Below are 6,560 nucleotides of genomic sequence, written 5' to 3' on the forward strand. Positions count from 1 at the left end.
TATAAGAAAATCGGGTATTTCTTAGCACGCAAAAACGAGATATTTAAAATGTTTTTCGTTAATTTTGGGCTTAAAATTTTAAAAGGTTGTATTTTTGACATGAAAATCTATATTTTTTTTAAAAAAAATACTATGCATGTAAATTAGAACGATTTCCCTAGATATTGTTGAAATCAAAATTAATTCCTACTTTGCATTGTTTTAAAAACTTATTCCCTAAATGGTGTCCACGTAGGATCGGATATTAGCTTTGTTCTTTTTTTTTTTTGGTTGTGTGTAGAACCACAAATCCGCAATTAATGATAGCGGTTTTACCTTTACTGATTTACATGATACTACTGTAGTAATAAAGTACGAATACACTGTACAATGATGATAAAAATTCAAATTGGGCCCTCTAAAAAAAAAAAAAAAAAAAAAGGAAGCTACATTTTCTCTTACCACGTTTTCTTCTCTATCTTCCCATTTTCTCTCTCCTCTACTTTCACTCTTGTTTTCTTAATTGTAAACCTCAATTCTTCTTTGATCTTCTCTGTACTTCCTTTCTCTAAACTCAGCTTTTAATTGTGATTTTGTTTTGATTTTCTGGGTAATTTTATACAATAATAAATTTAGGGGAATATCAAAGCATTCAACCTCAAAAACTTGTAGGGTTAAATGGTGAGATTATATCAGATTATCAGTGGGATGGTTAAAAAAAACTTGTAAAAAGAAACGCCAATAGAAAATTAGCAATATTGGTTCTTCAATTACAACCGTTACCAACAATTGTAGTTGTACATGTAAAACCACATTCATTAATTGCAGCTTTACACATGACCAAAAATAAAACAAAAAAAATAATGCTAATATCCGATTGTACGTGGACATCATCCAGGGAATAAGTTTTTTTTTTTTTTTTGACAAGGGAATAAGTTTTTTTTTTTTTTTTTTTTTTTTTTTTTTTTGAGGTAAGGGAATAAGTTTTTAAAACAATGCAAAGTAGGAATTAATTTTGATTTCAGCAATATGTAAGGAAATCTCATGTAAATTAACTGGTTTCTTGACGACAACATTTAATTAGTGGGGTTTTTTTGTAAAATTTTTTTACTAGGTGACTATAAACTAAATAAAATAAGAAAAAAAAGGTAATTTTCCCTATTTTTTTTTTTTAAAAAAAAAAAAAAAAAAAAAAACTTGGCATGGTAATTTTAGACCCAAAAAAGGTGAAAAAATAAGTTCACTAAAAAAAATACTCGGTAAGTTAATTAATAGAGCGGCAAAGCTGGTTGCTGCCGACGAAACAAAGATGGCGCCGCCACACAAGAGGCCAAAATCGGAAAAACCAATAGCAGTGAGTTGTTCGTCGGAGAAGACGATGATGATCAAAAGGTGTCGAAGAAGCAGAAAAACAAAAAGAACGAAATCCATGACACCACCAGTGCTATCCCCATCATACTCGACGTCCAAGACCTTGTTCAAAAGGGTATCTTTTTGGGCAATTATGAGGGTTTTGTCATTAGATGCTATAGCAAGAGAAAATTGATGGTAATTTTTTTTTATATAATTCGTCTTTGTTTTTTCGAACTGAATGATTATTTGATTGGTTTACTCTTCCTTCGTCAATTTGGTTGATTTTGTCTGTGTTAATTGATACGTTGTTCGTCAATTTGATTCATTGATTTGCCCTTCATTCGTCAAATTGGTTGATTTTGTCTTTGTCAAATTGGTAAGGTAGTGTAACCATTATCATGCAATTGATACGTTGTTCGTTAATTTGATTGATTGAATTACCCTTCCTTCGTCAAATTGGTTGATTTTGTCTTTGTAAATTGGTATGGTAGTGTAACCTTTATCATGCAATTGATACGTTGTTCGTCAATTTGATTGATTGAATTACCCTTCCTTCGTCAAATTGGTTGATTTTGTCTTTGTAAATTGGTATGGTAGTGTAACCTTTATCATGCAATTGATACGTTGTTCGTCAATTTGATTGATTGAATTACCCTTCCTTCGTCAAATTGGTTGATTTTGTCTTTGTAAATTGGTATGGTAGTGTAACCTTTATCATGCAGTTGATATGTTGTTCGTCAATTTGATTGAATTTCTTTATGATTGATTGTTTAGATTTATGATCAACCGGACCTAATCCGTTTGGGCCTTATTACCTGGAAGGGGAAAATGTAACTGGATGGCATCTTGAAGCTGCTGAGTTTGCCTTCGACTGGTACAAAAAAAACTGCCCTGGGGTACGTTTTTCTTTGTTCATTTTCTCGATTTTATATTTACATCTATCAAATTGCTAGTTTGGTACTCAAATAATGTGCATTTTATTTATGTAGGGTTCAAGAAAGGAATGGATACAGGAGAAGACTAAGATGAATATTGCCTATTCGTTCTGCTACGTGTCGTTTATAGTGGTCGATGAAGATACCAAGGAAGAGACTAAAATTCAGGCAATGGTTTTGGCACCTCCCCTTTATAGGAATGAGTGGCAGATTGGCATGGTTAGGGATGCTACACAGGAACAAGTCCTTGCTATTATCAAGCTTAAACAAGGTTGGTATTTGGTAATGTTAACTATCCTGTCCGCGTAGTTGATGCTCTTATTTGATTGTGTTCTGAAGTGAAATCAAGGGTCCGAGTAATATAGATTATACTTTGGGAGATTAATGTTTGATGTTGTTTGTGATTATAGAAGCCAGGCTTACTGTTTTGATCTCTATGCAGTACTTATTAGGTGTACATATGATCGTTATAAGTTGGTGTAGAAATCCAAATTATTTTGTTGGTAATAGGATATGTGTGATAATAAAACCCTGAAGTGAATTGCATGGTTTTTAAAGCAAAGACTTATATTATTATATGAAGTAATTTGTATGCAATCTTATGTATGATGTTATTGCCTCATTCTGAGAACCTATGAGCCTTTATATAAACTTATTGTTCCTTAATCCTTATCAAAACTTTTATACAACTTAATTCTCTTGTTTTAGCTGTTTTTAATCTAGAAGGTGAAAAAACATTAGCTGCAACCTATTCGTTTATATCTGTCTGTTCTTTGCATTTGAGTTTTTTTTTTTTTTTCCTAATTTCATTGTTGCCTGGATCGGAACCCAAAGTTCTATTGTCCCTGTGCTAAGCTGCTTCTCATCTCCCACATTTAGTTATGTTTTGTTTTATCAGCCTGGTTGTCTACGAGTCCTTGGTTTTTCTTATTGCACAAAAGACTTCTTTGCAGGACTGATTGACTGAACAATATGATCATTATTTAATCCGGGCTGGATTTCATTATCGTTTCAATGATTGATAACCACTTTTCAAATTATCATATAAGCTGTAAATACTTTTATTAACGTGTTTTTGCTACATGAAATTATCTTTTCTTATCATAGTGTTCTCTAACACCAGCTTATATGCTGCAGATACTACTGAAGCTATTATTGATAAAAATTTCTTTAATGCGTTGAAGTTAATCGGGAAGAAAGTCTTGGTGATGACCTGAGGCAGATATGAATGTCTTAACTAGACGGGTTTTAAATAATGTATATAGGGCTTCTGATGCTGGTTTAAAGCTTTAGGTGTGTGACTAGGCTTAACATATTCATACGTAATTTGCTCTCTAAATTTTATGTGCTGGTAACTGGTAAGGTACTGTAACTCTTACCATGCATGTACAATATTTTAAAGAGCTTGACTTGTCTTTCTCTGCATACATGAAGCAGAACTTTGGTAGCTTATTCACCTCCAATATATTCATTGTTTCTGAACACTACATGGTCTACATCGTTTCTGATCTTCCAAATACTCCAGAGAATAAAGAAAATTGTATTCTATGACTTGTGAGACACGTTCTGGTTATTAATGAGCAGGTTATAAGATTGAAGCCACTAAGTTGAAGTTAATAAATTATGGATTCTATAATTTTCGAAAGAAGCCAAAAAAATATACTACTTCCGTTAAATGTTATGTGCAACCTTTGAATATTTTATAACTCGCAAATAATACCCTAAAGTTGCACATAACATTTAACGGAGGTAGTATTTGCCCTCCAAACTGATTTATATGGATTGAACTCTCTTTCGTGGTTGGTAATCAGGAAGAGAATTTTCGACCATCTCCAACTGCCGTATGTATGATCATATTGGCAACTAATGCTGGCAAATCGTGCTCGAATTATGCTAATCTTATCAAGCTTTCAAACATGGCAGATAATACAAGTGTATAATTTCTTGAATTCTTGCATCTCATCTCCCAGACTCCCACCCCCAATTTCTGTTTACATATACAATACTTTACCCCCTTCGTCTCGAATCTTCTTCAGCATCTCCTCACTTTTGAGTATCATTGGAGAAGGGAGAGTATGAGAAAGCAGCTAATAAGCACCTCCAAACTCAAAACTAAAACGTGAGAACCAAATACTCTTTTTTTTTTTTGAGGGAGAGTATAGGTAAGCACTTGTCACTGGGTTAATTATAACACTTGTCATAATATATGATTGGATTTTTTTTTTAAAAAAAAGAAAAATTAGTTAAAATTAATTATTTTAAGTACTTGTAATTATTAATAACTACTCCCTCCGTCCCCAAAACTTCGATCCTTATGGTCTAATTTTAGTCCCAAAATGATTGACCTATTAGCATTAATGTACCCATCAATTTACAACAATATTTGTGCATAATTAGCTTTCCAATATAAAATTTTGTTTTTCTATATACTTTTATTACTATCTCTCCCTACTTTTTAACAAAACCCATGTAAAATTTTCTTTCCAATATACTTCTACTTTTTTTTTTATTTAACTTTCTTAATACCCGTGAAATCAACCCAAAATGGTCGAAGTTTTGGGGACGGAAGGAGTAATAGTCGTAAGCTCCTTAGTCAATATGAAACTAGCCATTTGTGCACGCGAAGCATGCATGAGCTGAATTGACTACAAATTAGAGCTCTATTAGCTTAAAACCCGTACAACACACAGGTTTAATAATAAATATCTTAGCTAATAGAATATTGTTTAAGAAGATTTGAGAAAAAAAAGAAATATAAAAAATAAAGAGGAAAATTTTTTAATCCGAAGATAACATTGGTGAATATTTTGTAATTTTGTGTGGAGGGGACAAGGGTAACCTGGAGCTACCCGCATCCCCTGCTGGCGTCCAAACCCCCTCCTCCGACGTTGGCGCCCAACGCCAACCAACCTATTCCTTTTCTTAGGGTCTTCGAGGATGGGGGGAGGGACGACTAGGATTTTTAAGGGTGGAGGGAGGGTCGGCTAGGGTTTTTGAGGATGGAGATGGGTAGCTGAGGTGAAGGAGGGATTTCTAAGGGGTTTGTGGGAGGGAGAGAAGTGGGTTTCGAGGAAGAGGGGTGGTAGTTTAAAGGAAAAGGGGTGAGGTGCGTACGTGCGGTAGAAGTAGGGGAGACCGTGCGTTGACGAGGGGAGGATGGATGGGGTTTCGGGGAAGGGGGTTCGTTGTTTGGTGGGGGGATGCGACAGATGGTCGAAGGCGGTTGATGCAGCGTTGGGGGAGGGGGCGCCTAGACCCCCCTTCCCTAGCCAGCGTCGCGTTGAACCTCTCTCCTTGTCGCTATCCCCGAACCACCCAACCCTCTTCCCTAAAACCTCCCCTTCCTCCCCCCACTAAACACCTTAAAACTAGCCCCCACCCTCGAAACCGTAACTAGACCAGGCCTAGCAAGGGTAGGGAGAGGTTTTATTTGGGTTTCAAGGGTGGGGGCTAGGGGTGTTTCAAAATTAGTCCGGATCGAAAAAATGACCCGTACTAGACCGGAGCAACCTCGGACTGAATTAACAGGTCCGGTCTCAGGGCCTAAAAAGTTATTTTTTCCGGTCTTCGGTCCGATTCAGTCCAAAACCCCATAAAAACCGGTCTTGGACCAGACCAGTTTTTCCCTTAAATTTATGCATAAAATGTAAGATGATAGTTAAAATTATTCTTAATTACTTCAATTATATGCGTTTTTTGTACTTAACATACAAAAAAAAAGACGCTAAAGTAGAGTTTATCCTATACTTTTTCCGAGTTTTTCTTAATATATTATTAAAAGTTTAGCGTTTTTGAAATAAAAATTCACCAAAGAGAAAATTTTTAAAAAATTGTTATCTCGAATATTTATTACTACGAGTATCAGTTATTGGCTAATTGCAATGAAGAAAGATAGAGCGACAAAACTGGTTGTTTCCGGCGATACAAAAGTAGCTGCGCCACAGAAGAGGTCGAGAAAGGAAAAACCACTAGTGCCGGCGAAGAAGCAGAAAATCAAAAAAGGATACGTATATGTGAGTTGTTCATCTGATGAAGATGATTTGCCGGACTACATTCCTCCGGTAACAGCACCTTATAAACTTGTTTATTGTAACAACGAAACCCATGACACCACCAGTGCCATCCCCATCATTCTCGACGTCCAAGACCTTATTCAAAAGGTTATCTTTGGGTAATTACGAGGATTTGATCGTTTATTGTTACGGGGCTTGCCCAGTTGATCTTCATGATTAACATATTTTGTTAATCTAGTGCTTACTCATACTAGCCAGCTCATACTTGTGCTTTGTCAGC

General features: G+C 35.3%; 1 long non-coding RNA gene across 1 annotated transcript; it reads left to right on the plus strand.

Annotated features, from left to right (window-relative positions):
* The first annotated feature begins 1,195 nt into the window (after positions 1 to 1,195).
* On the plus strand, positions 1,196 to 3,751 carry LOC110708639. The gene is made up of 4 exons (XR_002508777.1): positions 1,196 to 1,527; positions 2,107 to 2,228; positions 2,322 to 2,538; positions 3,405 to 3,751. It is a non-coding gene; the product is annotated as an uncharacterized LOC110708639 (long non-coding RNA).
* Positions 3,752 to 6,560: the final 2,809 nt, after the last annotated feature.

The sequence above is a fragment of the Chenopodium quinoa genome, unplaced genomic scaffold, assembly GCF_001683475.1.
Source record: "Chenopodium quinoa cultivar QQ74 unplaced genomic scaffold, ASM168347v1, whole genome shotgun sequence".
In the NCBI taxonomy this organism is placed as follows: domain Eukaryota; kingdom Viridiplantae; phylum Streptophyta; class Magnoliopsida; order Caryophyllales; family Amaranthaceae; genus Chenopodium; species Chenopodium quinoa.